The sequence below is a fragment of the Nannospalax galili genome, unplaced genomic scaffold (genome assembly GCF_000622305.1).
Source record: "Nannospalax galili isolate Female #2095 unplaced genomic scaffold, S.galili_v1.0 scaffold1299, whole genome shotgun sequence".
NCBI classification, from domain to species: domain Eukaryota; kingdom Metazoa; phylum Chordata; class Mammalia; order Rodentia; family Spalacidae; genus Nannospalax; species Nannospalax galili.
In genome coordinates, this window is record NW_008343660.1 from 1,450,980 (window position 1) to 1,477,507 (window position 26,528).

The window sequence follows — 26,528 nt, forward strand, 5'->3', positions numbered from 1 at the left end:
TTGACTCCTTCTGCAGAGTGTGGAAAGGAGGTGGGACCATGGCTTGTCATCAGAGGGTCAGAGGAACATCCAGGTCACACTCCACCCCTTCCTCTGGCTCTTACAAACTTTCTGCCACCTCTTCCTCGAATTTACCCGAGCCTTAGAGGGGGTGATAGGTGTGAAGCAACCTTCCTCCCATTGTGGTAGGGCACTGGACTCTTCAAGCCTCTGAATCGTCTATTTTCATGGGCTAATAGCTCAGTGTAGTGGTATTCCATGTACTATAAAAGCACAAACAACAAGAAACAAGAACATGTAAACAGTAACTTTAATAATAGCTTATGAGCATAAACACAAATGCTTACACAGTACTTTAGTAGGTGCATCACATCCATCTAGCAACAGAATTGCAGTAACTTCTCCACTGGGACCTATAACCTCTCCTGCCATAGGAGGTTGCCTCCTGCCACAGGGGGTTGGCCTGGTCTACAATACCAGATGTATGTTCCATCCCCTGGAGTGGGCATTAGGTCCAACAGATAATTAGCTGGTTGTACATACACTAGATGAGCCACTGTTGCACCAGCAGTAACATCGTCCACTTCAGGCATACAATCAACATTATTGGCAACTGTTATTGTTTGCGGACCTCTAGGGCCCCTTGGGCCAACAGCTCATAGAGAGGCAACCCACTCATAGCTTCTGGAAAGGCCTTTTCCCACCCCCATAGGGTTCCTTCTGCAGTTAAGCCTTTTAGCTCTTCCTTTAGCAACCTGTTTTTTTCTTTCAATTAACCCTGCTCCTATAGGGTTGTAGGGAAGGTGGAAATACCGTTGAACCTGGTTATTTTCAGCCCAGGCTTGCATATTAGTATTTGTGAGATGAGTGCCTCTGTTGCCATCAATCCGTCGTGGGCACCCATATATGACACTGATTTGGGTAAGTCCCTTAATAGTAGCCTTGCCCGTCACTCTCTTGCAAGGAAAGGCCTGTGTAAGGCCTGTGGCAGTGTCCACACAAGGGAGAGCATACTTGCACCTTTTGCTGACTGGCAGAGGCCCTATATAATCTACTTGCCAGTCTCTCACAAAGGAAGCTGACTTGTGCATGTGTCCCATCATGGCATCCAGCTTTTGGGGCCATAACCAGGAACACACTTCACAGGCTTGGACAGTCTGTTGGATGTCAGAATATTTTACCAGAATGCTGGAGGCTTTGGCTAGTCTCTATCCCATGTTGGCTCCTCTATGGCCAGACTTGATATGAATCCAGTGAGCTGCTTCTAGGAGAACATGTGGGCAGATAACCCTCACCTTGGTAAGAGCATCAGCTTCCTGATCCCTGGGGACACTCACCAGGCAGTGGGCAGCCACATGGTAAACCACCAGGGGCACTAGCTCCTGCTGCATTTTATTATTTAGTCTTTCCACATCTGTTGTCCCCATAGTGGCCATCCCATCACCTGCCAGTTTTCTTTCTCCCACTGGGTCATCCATAAAGTTAAGCCTTTGAACACAGCCCAACTGTCAGTACAAATTGTTACTGTTCAAGGCTCCTGTGCTATTACTATCCATACAGCTCTTAATTTAGCTCATTAACTGCTTTCTCCTCCCCCCCCCTTTTAACCACATACTGTCAGTGTTCAACTGGTTTACCACTGCTACCCATTCTTGTCTGACACCCCTGTTGATGCCATCAGTATACCAGGCATCAGCCGGAATTGGGACAGCCCCTTCTAGCACTGGGTCAGGTCTCTTGCTGGAGGGTCAACTATAAGAGGTGAAGGGAGAGGCTCTGTGCCTTGAAATGACAACAATCCTAGTACTGCCTGCATGTCATTGGTGATGGGGCTTGCTGACACCACCCTTCGCTGTTGCAAATAAGCATGCCATCATTGTAGCGTTTGGTTGTGAGCCACCACTGACAGGGGCTTGGCTAACAGGCCCTCCACCCATCTTTTTATAGGATATGCTGTTTTTACAGTAATGAGGGTGGGGCTGGTAATGGATTCCACCTATTGCAATGCTTTGTACACATCCAGCAGTTACTTTTCTAGAGCTGTGAACCAGGACTTCACCCCTTTCTTCAATTGGGACGAGAACCCAATTGGGATCATCTGTTTGGGTTTTTGTTGCCACAAGTCCCACCCATAACCATCAGGGCTCCTTATGACTTCCAAGAGGAAGGGATACCAAGGTATTGGGGCACACAGCTGTTTAGCTTGCTCAACCAGTATCTTGGCCTGCTCAAAAGCCTCTTTGGCCTTTACATCCTATTCCCATGTAGCACCTCTCTTTGTTAGATTATACAGGGGATGGGTGATCTGAGCAAGGTGAGGTATAAAAATTCACCAATACCCTAGAAGTCCCCAAAATACCTGTAGCTGCTTGACATTTGTTGATATGGGTTGTTGTAAGATTTCTTCAACAGCTGCACTGTTATCATGCAAGTTCTGCCTGACCATAAAACTCCTAATAATTTTGCCATTGTACCCTCCCGTTGTACCTTGTGCAGATTGATTTCCCATCTTTGCTCCTTCAGGTGCACTTGCATGTTCCCCAAGTGAACTTCCAAATCTGTAAGGTACTCAGAAGTTAGCATTATGTCATCTATGTAGTGGAACCTCCTTACAGAAGGAGGGCAGGGTAACAGGGCCAGGTCCCAGGCCACCATCCCGTGACAAACCATGGTTCTGTGGAGGTAACCTTGGGGAAGTACTCTGAAAGTCCATTGCTGTCCATTCCACATGAATGCAAATTGATCTTGGGATTCAGCAGGTAGGGGAATACTAAAGAATGCATTAGCAAGGTCTACTCCAACATGGAAGGACCCCATTTCCTGTACCAGCTGTTCAGTTAGCAGTGCAATGTTGTGAACCGCTGCATGAATGGGAGGCACCACCTTATTTAACTCCTGGTAATCTACTGTCATTCTCCAGGAGCCATCTGCCTCCCTGATAGGCCAAACTGGGCTACTGAAAGGACTCTGGGCTGGGCAGATTACCCACTCTAGTTCCTGGATGGTTTCTATAAACTCCGAGGCAGCAGGTACTGTTTGATATTCACCACCCTCTGTGGGGTGGGCAATTTGACTGGCTCCTATCTTGCCCACCCCAGGGTATTCACCTTTACTGTTGGCACCCTCAGCCAAAACTCTCCCACAGTAGTATGTAGGGTGTGACCCAGCAGGGCACCTACCCATAAAAGTAGGGAGAGATGCACATCTTGTACTCCTGGGGGAGGGGGAGATAATTGTCCACTCCCAGAATGAGTCTAGTCTGCTTTACTCATATGGTTTTATCCCCATACCCATCCACTGCTGTATGTTGGCCCTGATATTTTTTGGGGTTGCCATAAATTAATGTACACTCTGATCCTGCATCCCATAGTGTCCATGTGCTTTGTATGTTAGTGGGGGAACCAATAAATCCTCAATTTGTCTTGTGGCCTCCAGTTACCCAGTATGGCCCTCACCTGTGGGGACACTTGGCCACCCCTTCAAGGAAGTGGCTGAGGGGGCGTGGTTCTCATCCAATGAGGCTGTCTTTCCCTGGAACAGGAGACACAGTTGGAGTTACCCACACATCCTGGTCTCCAGTTTCTCTTACTTCTGCTGGTCAGGTCTTAAAGCTCTCCATAGGCTCACCAGCACAGCATTTGGTTGCCCATTAATTTTGTCCTTAGCAATGCAGATCCATTGGCATCTGTATTCAGGAGACATGGAGGGGCCCTTTTGCAGAGTTCTGACCCTTTTTCCTTGTGTGTACTCGCTTTAGCACATTTTGAACCCTGTTTACATGTTTGTCTAAATCATTTAAATCTGGAACAGCCCTGCCAGCCTCATACAGGTCATGCCTGACCATAGGGCTTAGCACTGCCACCAAAGCTCCATACCAGTCTCATGGACCTTGCTGAATCAGTTTCTTTCATGTTTCCTGTAAAAACAGTCCTCTCTGGGTCTGTGAATTGGGCATCGATAACAGTTTCCCTCATACCCAGTTCCCTCAATAGGGCCTGTCCTTCTTCTATGGTTTTCCAGCCTTTATTATTCATAGGAATCTCAATTGGAGATATTCACGTGTCCCTAATGGCTTGTATAAGCCAATCCATCATGGACTGATTTCCCTCATATTTCCTTAGATTGTGAAGTCTCTGCATCAAAGAGGGATGAGTGGTTATGTTTCTTAACTTCTCTGCTTCTGTAGAACTTAAAATAATCCCATCTGTCCCCATGTCCAATAACCTCACAAACCAGGTGGCCAAAGGCTCCTTCATAGCTTGTTTAAATGTCTTTCCTAGAACTAACAGCTCGGGTGCTGAGTACTCTCTGATTATCATGGTCTCCTGGACCAGGCTATTGTTAACACCTCCATCAACATTCTGGACCATGGATTTTCACTTTCTTTGAATTAAATGTTGGACCTGAGGAGCATCTCCCACTATCTCTAGGTCACTTCCTTCTTCACTACCCAGACACTTCCCAAGTGTTCCAGGTTTTAGGGTCCCAGGATGGGCCTTGTATTATCATTCTGATCTGGGCTTTCTTTTCCCTTTTGACCTCCTAGATGTAAAATATGTCAGGCCAACACCTCCATCTCCTTTTCTCTCTTATCTAATTTGCCACCGAGGTCAGAGGCCAGTACCAACGAGGCCAGCCTCATATCCCTCTCTTGCTCTAATTCCTCTCTAACACCTTCAGTTTCCCCTTGGTCTAAGGCCTCTTCTTGGGACAGATTTCTTACTACCGACAGCAGTAGCCAAGTGGCCTCTGCAGCTGCTTGTTGACATTTCTGTCCCTGATGTGCTACCCCAGAGCTTGCAAAATCTGTTGGACCCTCTGTTGTTTTCAAGGCATCTCCATACTCATGTGGTAACCTCCACTGCTCAAGCAGTCATGCCATCCCATATCATCAAGACAGCTGCCACCCTGGGATTTCTCCCATTGACCTCATCTGCTTAGGTGGCCTTACCATACTTACACATCTCACTGTCCACTGCATTAACCATGTCAGTGCAGCCCCTGCCCCTACCAAGTCTATGGGAACAGCCCACCAAGTTAACATTTCCTTGGTCCACATTCTCTGCTCACCCCACTTTACTTTGGTTGTTGGTCTTTTCCCTATATCATGGACATCATTACTGCTCTTACAAAATTCAATCTCAGTTTTTTCATATCCTGACCCACTACACCAATGGTAAAGTTAAATTCAGTGCTGGAAGGTGCACGTGGCATCAAATTCCCTCCTCCCACTGTCCTTACGTCCTTCTGACAACCTGAGGCAAGAGTTCTCCAAACCCCTCATTTGGAGGATCTTAACCAGCTTATTGGACTTGCTAACTGAGCTTGGGGTGCTGGTTTACTTACAGAAGCATGGGAACCCCCCCATTCACAACTACTCTGGAAAGTCCAGTGGCTCCTCAACAGCCACAGAAAAAGGCACGAGAACAGCCTCCTGGTTTTCTCAGCTTATATACCCTTAGTCCCTCCCCTTCAAGCACCTAAGGTCAACCTATTGGCTAGAAGAGGTAATGGGCTTGACTCCTTCTGCAGAGCATGGGAAGAAGGTGAGAGCATGGCTTGTCATCCTAGGCTCAGAGGACCATCTGGGTCACACAGGCCCACGCAGTTGTAACCGAGTTTTTTACATGGATTCTGGTGATTGAACTTGGGAAGCATTTTCCTGATGAAGACATGTCCTCAGTTCTTTTTCCTTCACTTCTATTTTCCTTACAAAGGGGTTGGTGCAGGAAACCTGGCACTTCCATATCTCGGAAATGGTAATTTGCCAAATCTAAGTTTTGAACAGTCCTTGTGTTTTTACTGGTCCTTCAAATTTCTTCTCTTAGCTTTCCTTTTCTTCCCAGTAAACATCTGTGTCAGAGTGATTTGTGTTCCTCTTAAATGCCCTGTTCACAAGAACCTCACAAATAGGATCTTTCCAGGCTTAATTAGGCTAAAAGTTGAGATGAAACCATATGGTAATAGAGTGGTCCCTTGTAAGACACAGAAAGTGAGCCGTGGAGATGTAAAGAATAGGGTGATGGAAAGAGGGAGCAGAGGCAAGAGGGCTGTTTCTACAAGCCAAGAAACTGCAATTTTAGCATGTGCATGTACAAATCCTTCCCGGAGCCTCCAGAAGAAGGGTCTCTCTTGCCGTCTGACTCCTCACCTTCAGAACTGTGAGGCAATACATTTCTATTGCTTTAAACCATTGTGTTTGTGAATTTTTTACGACAATTCTAGGAAACAGGTTGAGCATCCCCGTGGCTTAGCAGCCAGCAGTCTGAGTAGCCCAGGAGCCGTGCCTTGAGAGGAGAGGCCACTGTTGCTACTTGCACTTGGCTGGCTCCCATTCCCCTCTCAAGGCTGTCTCAGATACAAACAAGACTGTAGACTAGCTACTTCTTAAAGAAGCCACATTCTTTTAAGCTGTAAGACACAGAAAAATCAATCATTGTCCAAATCCAGCCTTCTCGGTCTTACTGCTTAACTCATTCATTATCTGCTGAAAATACAGTAGACACAGTTAAGATTTCATTATTTCTGGTAACAGATAAGGGTAAAAGAATTAAAAACATAATTCAAAACCTGATTATTAGCGTGGCTTTTGCAAGGCATTAAAAAAAGAAAAAAACAAGGCCTGCTGTGTCCAGGCTAGCTCCAAGAACCCTGATGTACCTGGAGGGAGACTGTGGGCTCTGTACTGTCATTTTCTCTATTTAATGTCTGTTGAAGAATTTCACCATATTGTTTGGGAATCTCCATTTCATTGAATAATGAGTCCCGGCGATAGAAAACAAACGATGGGACTAAACTCTCAGGCGGGAAAGAAATACTGTGGATTTTCCTTGTATGATATCGCTGCTTTCACCTTAACTCTGCTGCTTCAGGTCGCTGTCACATTTATTTTTAACAAAGGATTGAATAAAACTTAGTGTTAATTTATTTTATGTCCTGCTTAGGGTTAACTCATTCCCACGTTCATTTTTAGTTTTCAGAGTTCTACTCTTAAGTTTGTTGGTAGATTATAATGAAGTGTTTTAAATTATGATGATTTGGGGTGTTTAGGCCGTTTGGGGTAAATTATTCATGTGAAAGATAGAAGAAAAGAAAGCCTATCATTTATTTTTATTTTTGTTAACTCCCTATGAAGCATTTCTTGAGTAAATGTTAGGACCAAAGAGAAAAGGCAAAGTAATTTGCATTTAATAGTCCATGCTTGAGCTTTTAGAAATAGCTACATACCATTATTTTTGTTGCTTTTCTTTCATAGGCACCCTTTGCTGTCACACTGTTAGGCTGGCCCCAGAATTTACTTAAATGAATGGTTTTGCATTCTGTTTTACTTGGATACGAAATAGAAGCCAACTTCAGATACTGGCGCAGTGACTACACATTTTCCCAACCTTGTGATGTTGTTCCTGTGCGTTCATAAACATTTACTTGAGGGTCACTTTTAATATCTGAGCCCCAAATGTAATCACAATTACATTTCAAAATTCAAGCAATTTTGAAATTTTTATTGGTGCACATTCATGGTGCACAGTGCTGGGTTTCAAAGGACAATTTCTTTCGAATATATAATGTATTTTGTCCATATTAGCCGCTCTGCTCCCCTTCTTCCTTTCCACTAGTCTTCTTGTTCCAGTGTCTTCTACGCTCATGGAATGGACATGCACATCTCCATGGAATCCATTAACATTTCATATCTATATAGCATCTAGAATCCACCAATGGGAGAAAACATATGATACTGTGACAGTTGTCTTTCTAAATCTGGCTTATTTCCTTTATATGATCTGAAGTTGTGTCCATTTTCCATAAAGTGACATATTTTCATTTTCCTTTATGTTTTAAAACTATATTATGTATATATAGCATATTTGCTTTATTCATCAGTTGTGAGACACGTAGGCATTTCCATAACTTGGCTGTTGCCACAATACAGCAATAAACACAGCTATGTAGATATTTGTATGAATGATGACTCAGAGTACTGTGGCTCCATAGACAGAAGTGATAGTGGATGCGATAGCTGGTCACATCCAGAATGATTTCCACAGGCGCTGGACTAAAGTACATTCCTTCCAGAAGTGTGTAAGGGTTCCCAAACTCACCACATCCTCACTGGAATTCTTTGTTATTTGCTTTCTTTATGAAAGTCAGTTATTTTCATAATTTTAATTTGCATTTCCCTGCTGGCTAAGAATATACCACTTCCAGTTAAACTTAAAACTGCTTGGTTTCCTTTCCCTTGGCCATGCATCAACTTCACATTCTTTGTTGACCATGAATCTACTATTACTTACTAGATTTTGCAAGATATAAACTTTCAGTTAGTTCTCAGCTCTTATTTTTCATCTCTATTTCCATATCCTGTTGGTCCTCAATTCCTGGTAATTCTACCTGCCTCTTCAACTCTGTTGCACATTCTTGGTTTGAATCCTATTGTTTGTTCCATGCTTCAGCAACAACCAAGAACTAGTGAGCCTTCTACCTTAAGCACTTGCTAGGGTTTCAGGGAACTAGGGTATGGTCCAGGAATCTAAAATTACAGAGCTTCCCCCACCCCCATCCACATTGAGATAACTTTATTTAAAAGGTGTCTTTGTGCAAAGATGACAGGGTTTTCTAGGTTCGTAAAGATACCTCTGTAGGTTTGGCCTTTATTATACTTTTTGTCTAGCTAGACCTATGATATCTTGTGGTTTTACTTGTGGTATAGATTTCTGTTCTAGTGACAGTTAGGCTCCATACTTCACTTAAACAAATGGTTATTCATTCTATTAGTGGGAAAAAGAGGGCAAAACAACTTTGACATCAATTTGAAAATGAATCGTTATCATTTATTTATTTTTTAATGTTTTATTTATTATTTTTACTTTATTTGTATGAATGTATTGTCTGCATGTATGTGACTGCACCTGTATTGCGCAATGCCGCAGAGGTCAGAAGAGGGTTTTGGATTCCTCTGGAACTGGAGTTAAGGATGGTTTGTAGCCACCATGTGGGTGCTGGGAATCGAACCCGGGTCCTCTGCAAGAGCAGGTAGTGCTCTTAACCAGTGATTCATCTCTCCAGCCCTGTGTTATCATTTATTAATTGGGACTATTAATTAAAGATTTCTGTTCAGACCATGACAAAGAGGTAAATGCTCAAATTTTGATTTGGGGAAATTGTGTGCATACCCTCTCAGAGTTTAGCTTCCGTGGCTGGATAAAAACAAGAGTACTTTCTGGAAGGAAAAAAAGCAGGGAAAATAGATACCAAAATGGATCCCTTCCTAAGGTCTGTGATTTTTGTCACAAAACATAAAAGGAAAATTACTCCCAAGACTTCAAAAAATCTTACCTGTGTAATGAACCAGAGTACACCACCTTTTATGCATTAATGCCTTCAAATTCCACTTTTAGTCAGCATTGATTAACTATGATGAGATAGTGCTTGCTATATCTTTCATGGATAATGTATCTTTTAAAAGAAGAGGCTAAAATGATATGAATAAATTTAATACTGTAGTCTTCTAAAATTATGCATATTTACAGGAAGAATATTGGGTTTTAAGTCAGAGTTTCTAGTGGATAGCTACATGAGCGGGGTAGCTTCTCTAGAATCACAGGACAGAGGACCTCCAAGGTCGCAGCATGAACTGGAACTTGTTGGCATGGAAAGGAACCTAGAAGCAACAGGTTAAAGAGAAAGCAGAGACTGAAGAAATCTAAAATCCTAGAAGTAAAGGTCAAAGAGTAAATGGCACAAAATTCAAGCCTGGCACTAAGCAGGGACTCAGAGTTAGTAAACATACAATGGTTTCAGGCATAATTTCAACCAAACTAACACCACTTCTCCTTTTCTTTTGAAATTAATAATATGTTTTTAGACTAGGTAATAGTCTTAGGTATTTTAGATCATTTTTAAAAACAACATAGTTCTAAGGAATACACATACATATACATACATATAGAGTCTAGTTCACAGTCTAATTGTTAAAAGTTCTGTGGTGACTATTCCAAGGTTATAGTGTTATGCATACAAAAGCTCAAACTGGAGTATGTGTCTCTGTGGTAGGAAGACGCTGCATTGCGATGAAAAAGAAAATGTTTAAATTCCAGCAATCTTTATTTTTCTACCATTTCTAATTCGTCATGAAGGTTAACTCCATATGATTCATAATAACATACAAAGTACGTACATGACAATTTAGATAAATGATATGAAGAAAGCAGATAGAATTGGAAGTCCTACGTTGGTAGAACAGTGCAGACACACCAAGAAACTGAAAAGTATTTTCAATCTAAGATTTCTTTCCCTTCTGATAGGCATTAATTATTCATATGAATATTCTTATCTATTTAGTTTACTTATTCATGTTTTGTTATGTACATTAAACATATTCAATACAACACTTTAGAAAAGTATTTTAAAATGTGTAAAATGAAATAAATGACATAATTCCAATGTTTTCCTACCAAATATTCACTCATAATCACTGCTTTTAATATAATAAATAAGCACCTATTATAATTGAATATAAATTTAGAAATGGAAACATTTCCAGTACTATTCATGATTGTTTGGTTGAAGAACTAAGGGAGCTCTTATAACATACTTTTAAAGTATTTATTAGAAAGTACTTTAAGAAATTGAGAACTGCCTCCTATTTAAGCTTATTATTTAACTATACCTGCCTTGAAATATGTCTTTATACTATTACTTAAGTGATGGTGCATAAGTTTACAACTTAAAGAGAGGATTTTTAAGACACTACTCTGACAGATTCATATACGCTATGCTGAGTTTGGGGTATTTTTATTCCTATTGTTCTTTCCATCTCCCCCTTCCCTGATGGAATCCTTCTTCCCAACAATCTGTTCCAACACACACTCTCTCTCTGGCTCTGGCTCTCTCTCCCCACAGTCCCTTAGTAAGAGGTGAGACCTTAAATGCCCCTCCCCTATGCATGATGGAATGGTGATGTGGGGGCAGTCTCGTGCAGATAACCACAGCTGCAATGCTTTCATGAATGCCATGGCACTGTCATGCCCAGACCATACTGTTGCACAGCGCTCCTCCCCAACATCTGGGTCTTACATTCTTCCCAGTCCCTCTTCTGTGATGTTCCCTGAGCTTTGGGGGTATGTGTGTGTGTATCTGTAATAGTGATGCCCCATATAGGGGAAAACACTGTTAGTCACTTGTTCTCTGCACTTTGAACAATTGTCAGTCTCTGTATTAACCACCACCCACTGCAAAAAGAGGCTTCTCTGATGAAGACTGAGAGAGGCACTGATCTAAGGGTATAAAAACAAGTGTTTAAAAGGCATTTTCACTAAGAAATGACTTTTTGATCCTAGAAAAGTAATTAGTAGTAGGTGGATCAATAGTTGAAGCATTTGCTCTTTTCTATTTAATGTACACAGCACCGATATCATCAAGTAGAACTTCCAACATTTATACATAGGAGCCTGGTTCCCAAGTGAACAAGGCTTTTGGTTGTTTTGTTGTGATTTTTGAATGTTGTTGACCTTGGGAGTCTTGCTCTCTGGTGTAATAAGGATGTTTTAGTGGGAAAGAGCAATTTCTCTGAATGACTTTCACTCGTACTTTTCTAGAAGAGGGACTTAGTTCTCCTCTGTTATTCATGCATATATTTAATGCAATAAATATTTAAGTGCTTCAAATGTATAGAACACTATGCCTGATATAATCTGGATCTCCTGCACAACCTATTCCCTGGCATTTTACTTTCAAAATGTCTTGATTCATCATTATCCATGGACTTTGCTATGTATCTTATTAGCATCCTATATGCATGAAATTTACCATCTGAGCTCTCTTGAGTATTATATGTATTTTAAAAATTGACTTGCTATAATATTTTTAAAGTTTTTGGTTTCACTTGTAAAACACATATTCTAGAAGTTATTACTTTTTTCCCCCTGAGATACTTTAGCTTCCGTAAGGGTGCAGTGAGCCACAAAGACAAGAGGGAAATCCCTACTCATTATGGCACAGCTAAGACTGACTCTGAAATCCTCAGTGGTGGCTTTCAGAGTTAGGGTCATTTAAAATACAAAACTCAAAGCTAGCCAGGTGTGGTGGCACACGCCTTTAATCCCCACACTTGGGAGGAAGAGGCAGGTGGATCTCTGTGAGTTTGAGGCCAGCCTGGTCTACATAGTGAGTTCCAGGCCAGCTGGGGCTACAGGGAGACCCTGTCTCAAAAAGACCAAAAAACAAACAAACAAAAAAAACCCAAAATCAAAACAGAAAAATCCCTCAAAGCTTTCTTCTCAAATAAACGTCCAAGATTTTGAGAAGAAAACAAATTAGTAAATACTATAAGATTAGTTTACTTATGTTTCTAAACAGTACTAATTATTTTTTTAACCAGTAATTCTTCAGTTATATACTATTGCTAAATAAACGAAATGAGAAGTGGTTTACTGTTTAGTTAGATAAAAATCATTCTCATTTTTCTGAAAGTGCTGTTTGGCTGACTATACTTTTTTAGGTTTATATTTCTCACCTTTTGCCCCCTGATCTGGACTGAGGGATGATAATAATCTCTTTTACCTTGCTGATACAGTTAATCAGAAGCAAAGGGCACACCGTGGAGATGCTGAAATGGCTGGAACATATACTCCATATACATTCTCTTTTTCTTAAGCTTTTTATAACTACTTTTCCTTAATTTATCACCTTAGAAAACAATAAAATTTACAAACAAGTATCAAATGAATGCAAGCAGAATTGGGAAATAGCAATGTATCTTAATTTAGCAATTTTTAAATTCCCACTAACAATAATGCCACTGTTCTAGTTAGCTTTAACTGTCAACTTGACACAGTCTAGTTATCTGAGAAGGGTATCTAATTGAAAAATTTCCCAGATCAGATTGGCCTGTGGGCATGTCTGTGAGGGATTGTCTTGATTGTTAATTGATGTGGAAGGACCCAGCCCACTGTGGATGGCACCATCCCCTGGAAATGTGGTCCTGGGGTGAATAAGAAAACTAGCTGAACATAAGCCGGTCTGTCAGCAAGCCAGACAGTAGGTGGTGTTCTTCCACTGTATTCGTTTCAACACTTTCTTCCTCTAAGTTGCTTTTGGTCAAGATGCTTGTCACAGCAACAGAAAGGAAAGGAGAAGAGGCAGTGATACTAAATCTATTGGATAATAGTCACATATAAATTTGGAAATAAATTTACTCCAACTGCATATATTTAGAATGAAGGGATGGATAATTTTCTGCCATGAACAAGTACTCACAACTTGAGTACATTTCAGAAACATTGTCAGTCTCTCTTTGAAATCTTTATTTTTGGAGTGCCTATTCCTCAGGGCAACTACAAAATCCTAGGTAAGACTGAGCATCCAGCATTTTTCTAGAATCTGGCCCTCAACCTTGGAGCCGCAGCTTTCTTCTCATTCGTTAATGTGCAGGGGTCTCATCTAATCAGTGCTTTCTCTTTTCCTTATGCATCCTGTCTTTACATCCATCAGTAGAAAGTGGAGAAAGATTAGAGTTCATTTGCTGAATGGAACAATCCTCCCCTAGTAAAAATTACAGCTGAGTGTACTTAACAAGAAATGTAGTTTTAATTCCCTATTTAAATTCACATTGAGAATGTGCCACTTCATCTTCATATGCTAATTATATTGATCATTATATGTTGTATCACATGTATCGTATTACCATGTTGTATCCCACAAATATATGTAAATATTGTTTTAATTTTTAAAAATCCATCATTTCTCTATAAGATATACATTCAATGTAAAATTGAGATATTGTACATTAGTTTAAAAAAAGAATGGTATATAGAGATTGATAATAAAGAGATTTTGTATGTATTGGTTAAAAAATAATATATGCAATGTGAGCTTATTGAGATGGACAGAAGTTGGTTGGAGTACCTTTTTTAACCAAAATGTGGAGAGGTTGCTTCTATGATATTTGCTTTCTTTCTTTCTCTCTTGGGTTTCTTGAATTTTCTGTTGGATTATGTACTACCTATTATCTTTGTTCTTTGGAGGAATATAAAGCTACTTTAGTAATTGGAAATGAAGACAATTTATTTAAAATATTCCTCATAACTTTATATCTTTGTTAAGTAGCCCTAATACCTGGAATTGAGTCCCACCAACTCCTAGAACTCTATTGCATAGGCAACAAATATCTTTGCACAAGAATAGTATTTACAGTCTTAAAATAAGTCAACTTAAAATACTTCAACTGGTTGACTGCTCCATTTATTTATTAGTTTTAGTTAATTCCACTACTGACAATCATATGGAATCACATGGTTTGACAAACATTCATTTGTGATCAATTTGCTTTTGAACATGTCTCTCCAGTCTGTCTCATTTTCTCAATTGTCACATTAAAAATATTTGACTATTATCAAACACTTGGACTTTCTAGCCACTAAGCTCATATTTCAATGGAAATTGCAGGTAAAAAGTTTTAAAGGAGAGAGAAAATAGCTAAGAGACTCTAAGTAGTTTAAAATGAGGCCCTGGGCATACTGGTCACTGTTTATTTTCATGGTTATGAGATCCTTGTCTTATTCAATGTAGTGAAAATCCAATACCTTTAGGCATTTGGCCCAAGTTTGATTTTTAGGCATTTTGATTTATAAATTGAATTCTATGTAACCTTTACAGGATTCCCAACTCCATTATCATGTTATTACTTTTGTAATGTGTTTTGAGCACTGCCAATGTGTTTGGAATTGAAAAGCATATTAAAGTGGGTCTATTCCCACAATGATCTAAACATTTTAGCTGAACTTTTTTATTTTTCCACCTCTGGACATTTTGAAAATGCTGCTGTATATTATTTCCCACAAAATAGATAAAAGTTCCTTTCAAAGCAAGAGTTACATGAGAAAATTCCCATTTGCTAGTGCTGTCAGACTCTCGATGACTCAGCAGTCTTTAGGCAGCCTAAGGTAACAACCGCCATCCCGTGGTCATGACCTTCAAAATGTTGGAGCCAAGTTTAAAAAAAAAATGATCTTCAAAGGGTTCTTACTTTCTTCTAATAGTTCCATATGGAAGACAGTCATGCTGATCTTCAGACTCCTAAATCTTCTTTCCGATCTAAGTCCTTACTGTGTGATGTAACACTTGATGCACTATGACTTTCTCAAGATTAAGAGGCCAGCAGCCAACCAAAGCATCTTTGTCTCTTTAGGACTGGCCTCTCATGAGTTCCCTAATCATTGTTGCTGACACTACCTCTGTTCATTTCCCAAGGAAGCATCCAGCAGTCACTTCGGGATGATTATCTTTTTATCTTCAAGCTCACTGAATCATTGGATCTTTATCCTGCATCTAGGACTTTAAGACTATTATGCCTGAGATTTTGACTATATAATAATAGATTCAAGATATCCAGGGCTTAGTTATAATTTACATGTCATTCACTTAACTAAGAGGCACAAAATTTTACACTGATTTTTAGTTTCCATTTTGTCATATTAGACTTGTCAAATTGGGAAAAACTAACACTTAGTTTTCACAAGAACCATTTACGTTGATTTGAAAAACCAGTGTTTTGAAACTGACTTGCTTATCCCTCTTTCGCCTACTTTGAGGTGGCAGTAAATTTACATGCAGGCTTTTAGTCTATTTAATTGCAGAAGCGAGAAAATAATAAAACCAGATTTATTTCTAGTCATTATTTTGTAACTAAAATATCTTGTCTGATGTTTGCTTTTCTTGCTCAACAATCAAATGAAAAGAATTCTCATTTTTTTTCTTGTCAATAATAAATAATAAGCCGTGCTTGACCTTTGTAAATAATCAGCTGAAATAGCAAAATGCACTTTCTAGGCTTGAATTGCATTTGGAGTGAAAGGTAGAGTAATACCTGTGATTTCAAAACATGATTCTGATAATTATGGTTTAGAATTTGTTCACACCCTGATGCTAAAGTGACCCTTAAAATCTCAGCACTCCCTTCACATATGGACTTTAGCTACCTCTTCAGCCCTGTTGGCTTTCTGTAAATGAAGGAAGCACAGAGTCAAGTAATCGGAGGAGTAATAATCAGCTGAAAAATAAATTTTAATTAGTCTAGACTTTGTGAAAGTTGATAAAATTGATACCGGGGAAGAAATTAGCTTAGTATTAAAATACTATTTAATTGATGATTAGAAATATTCATTCATTACCAATTTGTCTTTAGATATTTTATTTATTGACAGAGGCCAAAATTTAATAGCTCTAAATTATTGCCAAATACTTTGAGGAGCCATAGATGACCCAAATTAATCTACAAATTAACAGCCAGAATAATTGAAAAATATTTGTGCAGCCTGTAGAGGTACAAAACTACCTCCAGGTTTCATTGAAGTTGTCCAGTCTCCTTATCCCTGCCACATGTGATGTGTAACTTGCTCAGTAGACACAAATGCTCCAAGTTGTGCTCATTTTATCACTCATCATCTCCATGATGGACAGCCATCACTGTTCTCATGAACCCTGAACTCAGACCTCAAGGCATGTGCGACTCAGGGAGTTTTAAGAACTTTGATGGATTAGACTTTGGAGTGGGAAAAAATAATGACAGGTCTTATTAGTAAGAGATTTAAATAAATGGATTTATGAGCCAGCAGCACTACATGGTAGAAAAACAGATCTTGTGGAAGGTAAGAAATACAACATGGTTGGGGAAAGTTCTGTTCTCCTTACAGGATTCTTAGAGCTGCCATAATAAAACATCATGAAATGGGAGCTCAGTATCAGATGAGACGAGGTCTTGGCAGGATTCCTTTTGGGGCTGTGCAGAAGAATCTGTTCTCTGTCTCTTCCTTGGCTTCTGATGGTTTCTGGAGACCTTACACGTCTCGGCCTATAGAAGTATCACCCTGAACTCCCACCTCTTCTTACCATAGTACTCTGCCCATGTGCAAGACTGCCTCCCAATTCCCTGGTTTTGTTTATAGGGATGATAATTAGATCTAATTATATAGATCCATGCCTGTCATAGTAACCTCATTTTATTCTGATTATCCCTGTAAAGTCTTTATCTCTAAGTAAGGTCATATTCCAGTGTACTAGGAGTTAAGACATCAGTATAGTTTTGAGGGAACAGGAAAAACAAAAACAAAAAATAAAAAACAAACAAACAAACAAAACCTCCAAACCTTTCCTTGGTAAGGAGACTATGGTGGCAGTGATTCATTGCAGTAAGGAATGGACAGGACTGAGATTTTTAAACAAATCACAGAGAACCCATTATCCTGACTCCTAAGGATCATTTGTTTGTCTAGCATGCATTCATCACTTACTGCACCAAAACATGGAACAAATCCTGGGATGCAATCAAGAGCAGACTAGACTCTCTTGTCCCTGCCCATTACACGTTTATAGGCCAGTGTCCACAGTCTGATTTTCAAAGACACCTGAGTTCTAGTAATGCTCAGAAGCTGCAACTAAAATGCCTTTATGTATGGAGGATAGTTTGTGAAGCTCATCAGATGTAACAACATCTGTACCTAAAGCCTAGTGGCAATTGTATGTGAAACCAGGCTTTAGAGTGAGGGGCACCAACCACAGCTGGAAGGGAACTAGCCAGCCACCATTTTAATACTCTGCCCAAAGCGAATAGAGTATGTTCTAAGTAACTTGGCAAAGACTGCAGGACAAGGGCTTTTCTGATAATCATGTAAGAAAAAGGTGGAAAGCAGAGGTGGCTAAGATTGTGGAAGGGATTGTAAGTTTATTTCCCAGGAGAGCAAAACTCCTGTAGTCAGGAGTCAACATTCTTTTTGATAAACCATGGTCTGCAGCCAAGACCTACTCATGTTGAGGAACTGAGATATCTTCCCAGGAGTGTGTGTAAGGTTCAGTACATTCCTACACATCATCTAAGCTCTAAACTCTTGTCTTTTTTCACTCTATAAAAAACTCTGCTTGATGAGTTTCCTTTTTTGTTTTTCTCTGAACTGTTAATGTAGAAATTATGGGAAATATCTGTTGTTTTATTTACTTTTGCTAAAACTATTTATCTATTTAACATGGATTTAGCATTGCTCCACAATACAATGATATCTCTCATGGATAGATTCTAACTTGAAACCAGATCATTTTACACGGTAGATTGGATCCAGTCATTTTAGCTTTTTGTGCATGTGCCTAGAAGGAACCTAAGTCATTGAAATGCAGAGGGTTAGAAGATTCTGAAGAACTGTTTAGCAGTCAATACAGCCTGAATTTTACACAGGCAGAAAAATCTGGAGAAAAGGGCACATAGGTAGATGGCATAGATGACTTTGGTGAAAGGTTTTCCCTGAATGATTCATCCGGCATGAGGCTCAGTGTAACGTCAAGCCTCTGTAAAGCCTGTGCCTCTCAGTGTCTCTTTATCCTCTTTAATGTTACCCTTGTCTCTTGGCAAGTGCTTTGCTACAATCCTATGAGAAACACCATTATCTCTCAGTTCAGTTCTGATACAAATGGGAGAACATTGTCTAAATCCTTGAATCAAAAATACACAACTAAGGGCCATTGAGTGTTATCTGTATTTCTCAGTGGAATTCATACATCTTAATTGTATTTAATCCCCCATTCCCTATCTGCAGTACCCCTATAGCTCACCCACAGAACTTCATGCATTTTGTCATATATGTTAAGGCCCTTGGTGTGAGTTCATTCACTGGAGTCTCTTCAGCCTGTCTAGCATCACTCCCTTAAAGAAGCTCGGCTCTCACCCAGCAATGATGAGCTGCCAATAGTTCCTTGCCAAAGTCGTGGCCTCCTGCCCATTTCCCCAGTTCTATGCTGGTTTTTGTATGATTGAGTTTACATGGCTCTTGTGCATGCTGTCGCCATTACTGTAAGTTCATATGAGCAAGGTCCCAGGAGCCTGTAAGACTTCGTTTCCTTATGGTCATACACCTCCTCCCTGGCTCTTGCAATCTTTCTGCCCCGACTTTCACAACGGTGCCTGAGCCTGGGGTGGGTAAATTTTAATACAGGAGTCCTGTCCAGAGACCTGCGCTCTGTAGTCACTCAGTGTTTTAGTAGGTTAATGCCTTGAAAATTGCTTCATTCAGGAGGTTTGGCCAGATTTTGGACATAACTCTTTTTGAACAAAATGGTAGTACAAGTACATACTTTTTGAAAACTGTGCTTGATTTACATCCCTTTCTCACCTGTTTCCTTCACAAATATCTATTCAGATGAGCTTGTTTTCCTTCCAGTGCTGTAGTGAAGAAAATGACATACCATGTGGGGATTGTGTACCCAGCGATAGAGTGGAAGACAGACGAGTAAAACACAGGGCTGGTCGGTAACCCCGATTTTAAGAATTGCCAAACAGGTATAACAAGCGATAAGTTAAATATCTAGAGGCAAGTGAAGTATAGCATATAAAATTAATTAAATGATAATGATAAAGTGCATGTGCAGATTTGAACTGCTTTCTGGATTTGAGTACTAATAAAAATCATGGGCTGTTTTAATCAGAGGAAGTATCATGGATGAGAAGGCCTTGAGCTGTGTGCTAAAGGAAGAGGAGAATTTAAATTTCAAGAAGGAAATTATAGGGACTCCAGGCCCTTAATTCTAGGGCTGTGGGAATGTGCAGAAAAGAAGCAAGAGACCTCTAAGTGGAAGGTGCTTTGTTCTGAGTCGTGGTCTCAGACCTAGTAAGAGATGAAATAGCAGTACCAGGCCGGCTGATGTCCTGGGACTTAATTCAGGATGCAGCCCTTCCTTGTTGTTCAGTCAGCAGTTTCTTACTTACTCCTTGTTTTATGTGACCTTGACATTTTAAAGTGCTGTAACCATTTTAATTTCTCCCTGGAAAGTCTTATAATAAAGAGTTTTATTTGTAATGCACCAGGAAAAAATATAAAAGGACTGTTTTGCAAGCATGGTTTACTTTCCTTTTTGAGATGGGCGCTCATGTAATCCAGGTTGACTTGAATTGACTACGTAACTGAAGATGGTTTTATACTCTTGACTCTCCTGTCTCCACCTCCCAAGTGTGAGCCACACTGGCTATCATGGTTCATGATAAAGAATGTTACCAAATTTCATGGTTTGGATGGGGTTAGGGGAGTACTTCCTAATGTCTCATTTAGCACGCTCAACTGTGTGATTTGAAGATGCTCGCCTGCATGTCATTCCAGTATGCTCCCTTTTCCACAGGAGTCTACGTAGCCCATGATGCCATAGACCGGGCAGCTCAAATGGCACAAATTCTTTTTCTCATAGTTGTGGAAGTTGGAAGTACAAGATCAAAGTGCTGCCAATACCATTTTCTGGTCTGACCCCATTGTAACTTGTAGCCACCTTGCCCTGTTTTCACCTAGTAGTGTTAGGGTAGAGAGGAGAAGGACAGGAAGACAGGAAGGGAGAGGAAAGAGTGGGGGCAGATAGGGCAAACTTGGTTAACTAGCAACGAATAACATCCTAATTACAGTTCTGGATGTCCCAATGAGGACTATTTGTAACAGCAAGTTGCACAGGCCTTGGTTCACTGCTGTGGTCATAGGATGTTGCCTCTTGGACTCTGCATGTGTCTCTGTGATTCTCCACCATCATTTGGAATGGGTTCCAAAAGTCTTTTCTTCATTTCTCTTCTAAACGATAGTCTTCTGCAGGTGCCAACAGTTATGATGATATGCCTCAAACTTGAGAAAATCTTCCAAACAAAGAGGAGTGTTTTAAACATGCTGAACGAAGGCCTTGTAAAAATACTAAACTCATATCCCACAACTACCACAGCTTGCTGATTTATTCCTTAAGAGTGGCCACTTGAGTACAACTCTTTATTTGAATAATTAGGCTGACAATGGATAGTCTGTTTCTTTGGGGTGTGTAGTGGGTTGAATGAAAAGCCTCTGCCATAGGCTCATGTATTTTCAACTCTTGGCCCCCCAGTTGGTGGTCCTGTTTGGAGAGGTACTGTTTGGGGAGGTTATGGAACTTTCAGGACTAAGAGCCTTGCTGGGGGAAGTATGTCACTGGGAATAGGCTTTGAGAGTTTCTAGCTTCACCCCACTTCCAGTTCTTTCTCTCTGCTTTCTGTATCTGCAGTTGAGATATAATCTGTCCACTTCCTGCTCTTGCAGCCATGCTTTCCCTGCCATTATGGACATCTAGCTCTCAGGAACTGTAAACCATAATAAACTTTTCCTTGTTTTTGGTCATTGCATTTTTTCACAGCAACGAAAAAGTAACTAAGATAGGGTATATCTAGGTTGAAGTACTTAGCATATGTCTGTTATTCCTTAGACTTCCAAGCTGCTTCTGAGCATGCTTACACAGCAGCGACTGAGTTAACCACTTTTTCCAAATGTTTTGCAAATGTTTAGCATTATCTTTTGTGAGGTATGTTCTGATTATTGTTCCAATTTCATATCTGTGATTACTGGAGCAAAGAATCATCATATACATTTTTAGATATTTGGACACTTCCTTTCAGTATGTTTTCGCTTACAAGAAAGATCGTGCTGTTGAGCTTCCTGTTTCCTTTTGATTAATTTATAGGCGTTCCTTGTGTATTTTTTAAAGCACGTCCTTGTTTTTCCAAAGAATAGCAATTGCTTTATCTCAGTATATCGCATTTTGTACTTGAAATGTATTGTTAATGGATAATCATCAAGGGCTAAAGAGATAGCTCAGCAGTTAAGAGCACTTCCTGTTTTCCCAGAGGACCTGGGTTTGGTTCTCAGCACCACATGCAACTAGCAACCATCTGTCACTCCAGTTTCAGGGGATCTGATGCCCTTCTGGCCTCTGAGGGCCCTGCACAGATGTTATGCACATACAGACATATATGTAGACAAAACACTCATATACATAAAATAAAAAATGTTTAAGAATAAGCATTAATTTTAACATTTGATTTTTTAATCATACACACACATATATGTATATGTATTATTTACATATCTTATTACATTTCTTATTTAAAGCCACATTGAAAATCTTGTCTATGAACTTTTGTGTATATTTTTTAGAATTCTCCCTTTGACATTTGCTTATTTAGTCATTATATGCTCTATTACAGGTGGGGATCCAGTTGTATTCTTCTTCACGTTGAGTTGGAATTTTAAATTTTTTTATTATTTTGAAATTCCAGTAAATGATGTCCCTTGATTGGTGGAGCTTTCTGTTGCTTTCTATATTTAGGTGATCTATTCTGTAGCTTTCTAATATGTTTAGTCTCTCCATTTGTATGAACCTGGCTGAGTATTTCATTGTCATTAAAATTTATTGCTAAGGATTCAGAAGAATATATTGGTCTTTTGTTAGGTAAGCTATACTTTTGCTTATTTTTCAGAACTGACTTCCCAATTCATAAATTTTAAATTTTTATATGAATTTTAATAATTTATTAGTTTTCTCAGTAATTTCCTGTAGAATTTAATTAGAATTGAAACTATAGATTAATTTTGATAGAACTTTTGTCTCATTTATGATCATAATGCTTCTCTTTTCTGTAGGTCTTTTGAGAGTTAAAAATTGCTTTAAAGGGCTTGAGGATGTTTTGGCCAATTAACGCCTAAATAATTAATATATTTGTTTCAATGATGAATACCATCTAATTTTCTACTTATTATTGATATTAGAGAATGCTGCTGGATTATATCAAATTGATTTTTATATAGAAATTATTGCTACTTTATAGTTTTTAATGTCCACAGTCAGATCATTTAGAAACAATAATTTTGCCTCTTTATATTAGAGAAGTTAAGATATTGATTTTTGAAATATTTGTCTTGTTCTAATTTAAAGGGGGCAGTTAATTCATTTTATGTGCTGTCTGCCCTGAATTTTAGCACATAACCTTTTTCAAGTTAAAAAGGCTATCCCAATTCCTAGTATATCATGAATATGCTTTGACAAAGTTCAGTATTTAGTGTGTGTGTGTGTGTGTGTGTGTGTGTGTGTGTGCTGTGTGGGATATGTGTGTGGTGCTGTAATGTACAGGTGCTGTAGGCCTGTACCTATGCATAGGGAGATCAGAGCAGGACTTTGTCCTTTAGGGCTGTTCGTATTGTTTGACGTGAGACAGGGTCTACTGAACTCTACTGAACTGGAAGCTTGTCACGTTGACTAGGCAGACTGGCCAGGAAGCTCTCTGAATATTCCTGTCTGTACCTTTCAGAGCTGGAGTTACAGGCACATGAAGCCATGTCTGGTTTTTTATATTGATGTTAGAGATTCAAACTCAGGTCCTCATGCTCTTACCCACTAGGCCATCTCCCCAGTCCCAAAGTTCAGTAGTCTTAATTTATTTAGATAATATTTTTTATATTTTAGTCTATTCATTTAACAGATTAAATTTATATATTTATTGCATCTCATTAAGCTTGGACTGCTAGAACAAGCCATACCTTTATTTTTGATTACTAGATAAAATTTAATATAGTTTTTCCTTCCGTGTTTACAAAATAAATAAAACTTTTGTTTTCTTCACTTTTATTGTCCTTACATGGATTTAAAATATAGCTTTTATTAACTTTTAAAAAGATTTTCCTGTTTCTATCTGAAAGAATAAGTATAATGTGGAGATTATTGATAATAAGAAAGAAATTTCTTCTAGGGACATCTGAATAAAGAACTTCAAGGATCCTCATTCACATAGTAATTCCTATGAAGGAAGATGTCTTTATTTATTTATAGATAATAAAGTTAACTATGCTGTCTCCTTACTATTATCTCCTACACGTCTTGTGGAATATTTGGATTTATTTTTTTTCTGGCTGAGTACTACTACCTTAAAGAAGATCTTTTTCTTTCTCTTAAATATTTTGTTATTTTAATCTTATATGTATGAGTGTATTGCCTGCAAATACGTAAGTGCACCCTTGTCTTGCAATACCCGCAGAAGTCAGAAGAGGGCGTCAGAGTCCCTGGAACTGGCATTACAGACAGTTGTTAGCCACCATATGGTTGCTAGGATTTGAACCTGGGTCCTCTGTAAGAGCAGCCAGTGTTCCTAGCTGATGAGCCATCTCTCCAGCCCCAAAGAAGATCTTTTTCAAAAGACTTATTTTATTTTTAATTATGTTTTTTAATTTGCTTTTTAGTTTTAAATAAGAAGAGCTATGGGTTATAAAATTTTAGGATAAAAATTCTATACTTTTAATTTTGAGAATACTATCTTTGTATCCAGTATTTCTCTAAGAAACGAAGTCATACCAATTTATCATCGTTTAAAGTCACCTGCTTTTCTTGGAAGATTTTTATACATTTTCCCCCTTTGAAAGTATGAAAATTTTCCATAAAGGCTGCACCAATTTGCACCCCCACCAGCAGTGGATACCAGTTCCCCTTTTCCAAACCCTGGCCAGCATTTATTTGCCTTGGTTTGTTTTTTGGCTCATAGCCATTCTGACTGGGTTAAGATGAAATCTCAGAAGGGGACAAAGACTTTGGAAAGTATAACATATATGACCAGGTCTACAAATGGTTTCTTGGCTAGGTATGTAATATCAGGCTCGAGTTTCCTACAGTTGAGCAGGCTTCAGGTCCAATTAGGCCTGTTGGTTACCCCCAGGTTACAACTGCCTCTATTCACTGTTGGGGGTATCTTGCTTGCCTAGCTGTTGTGGCTCTTAGCCTTTATAGCTGTGGAAGACTGTTGATAGCTTTGCTCCCTTTGCAGCTTGCACAGAACCTCTGACACTATGAGAGCTAGCCCTCAGGGAGAAGGCTTCTAGGTCAGTACCAGCTTGATTTCCTTGGATCCAGTAACTGAAGTGTGTGCTGTCTTTGGCAACAGGGTCTTTCATGTTCTGGCAAGTAACCAAAAACAATGGCAGTAGCCTATATTGTTTTTGGAGTCTCTTGGACCCACTGACCAACAACTTGAAAGGAGGTATCCCTTATGGCACTTGGATTTATTTTAGATAGTCTATGGCTCCTGGGGAGAGTATTATCCCATCATGCAGGGTAACACCAATAAAACTATAGACATAATACACACACATACATGCATACATACATACATACATATGTGTGTGTATTTTTAAGTATGATTATAACCTTCCTTCTGGCTCTTCCAAACATTCTTAGTGTTATTTCTCTCTCCTCCTTCTTTTTCTCCCTTTGTATTAACCTCCCTCCTCTTCCCCACTTAGGAACCCCCTTTCCCTCTTTCTTTCTTCATAGTACCTGTATATTCCCCCATCCCCCAATAATCTCTTTCTATTTCCCTAGTGTCTATGCTTACTCCAAGTTATACTCTCAGATCTAACGGTTGGGATCTGAGATTCACAAATTGGAGAGAATATGAAGTGTTTGTTTTTCTGGGTCTGAGTTACTTCACTCAGTACAGTATTTTCCAGTTCCATCCGTTTTTTATTTTATTTTTTTTAGAGCTGAATAGAATTCATTTCATTCATACCACATTTTCCTCATCCATTCATCTGCTGATGGACATTTAGGCTGTTTCCATCTTTAGCTACAGTGAAGAGTGGCTGTGAATGCGGCTGAGCAAGTATTTCTGTTCTTTGGGCTCATGCCAAGGAGCAGTAATACCTGGTTCATAGGTAGATCTATTTTAACTTTCTGAGGATTCTCCAGATTGATTTCCACAGCGGATGCAGCAGTTTGCAATCCCAGTGGTGAATGAGCGTTCTCATTTTCCTACATCCTTGCCAACATTTCTTGTCAGTTGTTTTCTGGATCTTCATCACTCTGACTGGAATAAGATGATCTCAAAGTGCTTTTAATTTGCATTTCTCTACTACCAAGATGCAGAACACTTTTAAGGTATTTTGTAACCATTTTTTGTCTTTTTTTGAGAAGACATAAAAGCAAGGTTTATTGGGAAGTCACCAGGGGTGGCTCTCAACTCTGGGATTGAGTTTTGACAGCTCTCTATTAAGATCTGTAGCCCATATTTTTGATTGAATTGTTGGTTTTCTTGATTTTATTTTTTTTGAGTTTATTGTATAATCTGGATATTAATCTTCTAGCAGTTGTATAACTGGCAAAGATTCTTTCCTACTCTGTGTTCTTCCTCTTTGCTCAACTGGTTCTTTCCTTTGCTACACAGAAGATATTTAGTTTCATGAGGGCTCATTTGCAAGCTGTTGGCATTAACGCCTAAGAGAATGGAATCTTATTCTGAAAGTCCTTTCTTGCACTTACATCTTGTAGGACACTGCCTAGGTTTTCTGCTAGTAGTTTCAGGATTTCAGGTTTCACATTAAGATCTTTAATCCATTTTTGAGCTGATTTTTGTGCAGGGTTTAGATATGGGTCTAATTTCATTTTTCTACATGTGGACATCCAGTTTCCCAGCACTATTTGTTGAAAATGCTGTCCTTGCTCCAGTATGTTTTTCTGGCATCTTTGTCAAGTATCAGTTAACTGTTATTATGTATGCTTAAAGTGTATTACATTCTGTTCCATTTATCTACATGTCTATTTTTATACCAGTAGCATGCTGTTTATTATTATAGCTATGTAACATAGATTGAAATCTGGTTTGGCAATCTTTCCAACATTATTCTTTTTGCTTAGGATTCCTGTGGCTACCCAGGTTTTTTCCTTTCTTTTTCTAT